Raw genomic sequence first — 3026 nt, 5'->3', positions numbered from 1 at the left:
CCCCTTGTGTGCACGTGCGACATTGCATGCTTGTGTCACTGTGTGTCTGGCGTATGTGGGACTTGGAGATTCAAACATGATTTCCTAGGCTTTGCAGGCAAACACCTTAACTGCTAAGCCATCTCTCCAGCCCAAAGTGGCTATTTTAAAAGCTAATACAGCAACAAATAATTTGAGCTCTAGACTGGTAATGTTTACTTTTCCACACTGAAGTTCTAGTCTCACAGGTGTGGCTACTTTGCACTTTTTTTTTGTTTTTGTTTATTTTTATTTATTTGAGAGCAACACAGAGAGAGAGAATGGGCGTGCCAGGGCCTCCAGACACTGCAAACGAAATCCAGATTCATGTGCCACCTTGTGCATGTAGCTTACGTGGGTCCTGGGGAATGGAGCCTTGAACCAGGGTCCTTAGGCTTCACAGGAAAGTGCTGAACTGCTAAGCCATCTCTCCAGCCCTACTGTGTGCACATGGCAGGCTGTTGTCCCATGTGGATTGAGACTCCCCCCCACCTCCAAGGTAGGGTCTCTGTAGCTTGAACTCCCTGCAATCCTTCTACCTCTACCTCCCAAGTGCTGGGAAACACTTAGTGTCTGTTGCAGATGATGCTCTTCACGAAGGTGATGCTTACCAGAGCCATTATGAAAGAAATTCCCAGGTGGTGGGAGTTAAACTGAAAAGGCTTGCTTTCTGCTTGCAGAGGAAGAGTTCAGTTCTCTGTACTTTCTCTTTTCTCTCTTGCTTTACTTATTATTTTTTCGCAGTAGGGTCTCACTCTAGCCCAGGCTGACCTGTGTAGTTTCAGGGTGGCTTTGAACTCAAGGCAATCCTCCTACCTCTGCCTCCCAGGTGCTGAGATTAAAGGCTCGTACCACAATGCCTAGCTAAATTGTATTTTTTTTTTTTATGTTGCTATGTCTCATGATATCAAGGTTAAAATTCAATTCGAGGCTGGAGAGATACCTTAGTGGTTAAGGTATTTGCTAGCAAAGCCAAAGGACTCAGGTTCAATTCCCCAGTACAATTACCCACATAAAGCCAGGTGCACAAGGTGGCACATACATTGGAGTTCGTTTGCAGTGGCTGGAGGCTCTGGCATGCCCATTCTCTCTCTCTCTCTGCCTCTCTATAAATAAATAAATAATTAAATAAATACTAAGAAAAGAAAGATCTGCAACCACTTAAGCTGACCAGGTTCCTTTCCTCACAGTGGCCTGGTGTGCAGTGGCTGCAAGCAGCACCCTTCTTGGTAGTGTACGTAACCTGTTGACTGTACAGGCTGCCCTAAGGAACCTGGGAGACAGTTTTCTGGTGGATGTCCCTATTTCTGATCTCATGCCATTTCCAACCTAGGCTCCAGACCGACATGCGGGATGCTTTTGGGAAGCCCCAGGGCACAGTGGCCAGGGTTCATAATGGCCAGGTCATCGTGTCCACCTGCACCAAGCTGCAGAATAAAGAGCGTGTGACTGAGGACCTGCTCAGGGCCAAGTTCAATTTCCTGGCCGCCAGAAGATCCACATCTCAAAAGTGGGACATGGCAGCTGGGAAGCAGCTCATCCATGACGACTGTGGGGTCAAGCATATCTATCCTCTAGTCCTCTGCTGACTTGATTCATCCAGACTATCTTAGCATGCCACAGATTTCCTTATCCTCCTGATGCAAGAGTACAGCTATGGCTAAGCCATCTATCCAGCCTAAACTTTTGGGTTTTTTTCTTTTTCTTTTAATTTTTTTTGTTCATTTTTATTTATTTGAGAGTGGCAGAGAGAGAGAATGGGCGCGCCAGGGCTTCCAGCCACTGCAAACGAACTCGAGATGCATGTGCCCCCTGGTGCAACTGGCTAACGTGGGTCCTGTAGAATTGAGCCTTGAACTGGGGTCCTTAGGCTTCACAGGCCAAGTGCTTAACCGCTAAGCCATCTCTCCAGCCCTTGTTTTGTTTTTCGAGGTAGGGTTTCACTCTAGCCCAGGCTGACCTGGAATTCACTATGTAGTCTCAGGGTGGCCTCGAGCGCACCGCAATCCTCCTACCTCTGCCTTCCGAGTGCTGTGAGGCAGAGGTTGGAGTACTGCCGTGAGATTTTAAATTTTTATTTATTTGAGAGCGACAGACAGAAAAAAGCAGATACAGAATGGTCGCGGCAGGGCCTCTAGTCACTACAAATGAAAGCCAGATACATGCACTGCCACATGTATCTGAGTTGTGTGGGTACTGGGGAGCTGAAACCTGGATCCTTAGGCTTTGCAGGCAAGCAACTTGACCAAAGCCATCTCTCCAGCCCTAGGGTATCTTCTTGTTGGTTTGTTTTGTTTTGTTTTTCAAGGTGGGGTCTCACTCTAGCTCAGGCTTACCTAGAATTCACTACGTAGTCTCAGGATAGCCTCGAATTCATGGCGATCCTTCTACCTTTGTCTCCCAAGTGCTGGGATTAAACGTGTGTGCCACCACACCCAGACAAGCACATTTTTGAGCAGAATCTCTCCCTCAACCACTGGCCAGTGAAGTACAGCAATTCTCTGGTCTCCGCCCCCCTGCAGAATGTGAGGTTACAGATGTGTGGCCATACCAGGCTTTTTTTTTTTTAAGGTAGGGTCTAGCCCAGGCTGATGTGGAATTCATTCTGTAGTCTTAGGGTGGCCTTGAACTCACCACAATCCTCCTACCTCTGCCTCCCAAGTGCTGGGATTAAAGGTGTGTGCCACCATGCCCAACTTAAAAATATTTTTATTATTTATCTGAGAGGCAGGGAGTATGGGTGTGCCAGGCCCTCCCCACTGCAAATGAGCTCCAGATGCATGTGCCCCCTTGTGCATCTGGCTTACATGGGTCCTGGGGAATTGAACCTGGGTCCTTTGGCTTTGTAGGCAAGCACTTTAATCATTAAGCCATCTTTCCAGCCCCCAAAGCCTGTCTCAATGACTAAAAAGAACAACCTGACTAGGAGCTGTCAGGGATGGAGACAGAGCAGAAAAGCTTTGCTCTCCTCCCTCTTACAGGCGAAGCGGCCAGTAAAGGAAAAGAAA

At 47.7% G+C, this 3026-nt stretch overlaps 1 non-coding gene across 1 annotated transcript; it reads left to right on the top strand.

The window, feature by feature from the left end:
• The first annotated feature begins 1169 nt into the window (after positions 1-1169).
• LOC123456141 lies at positions 1170-1304 on the top strand. The gene has a single exon (XR_006634357.1). It is a non-coding gene; the product is annotated as a small nucleolar RNA SNORA70 (small nucleolar RNA).
• The last annotated feature ends 1722 nt before the right edge of the window (positions 1305-3026 follow it).

The sequence above is a fragment of the Jaculus jaculus genome, chromosome 19, assembly GCF_020740685.1.
Source record: "Jaculus jaculus isolate mJacJac1 chromosome 19, mJacJac1.mat.Y.cur, whole genome shotgun sequence".
Classification (NCBI taxonomy): Eukaryota; Metazoa; Chordata; class Mammalia; order Rodentia; family Dipodidae; genus Jaculus; species Jaculus jaculus.
The sequence above is the reverse complement of the archived record's forward strand: the minus strand, read 5'-3'. Positions and strand labels throughout refer to the sequence as shown.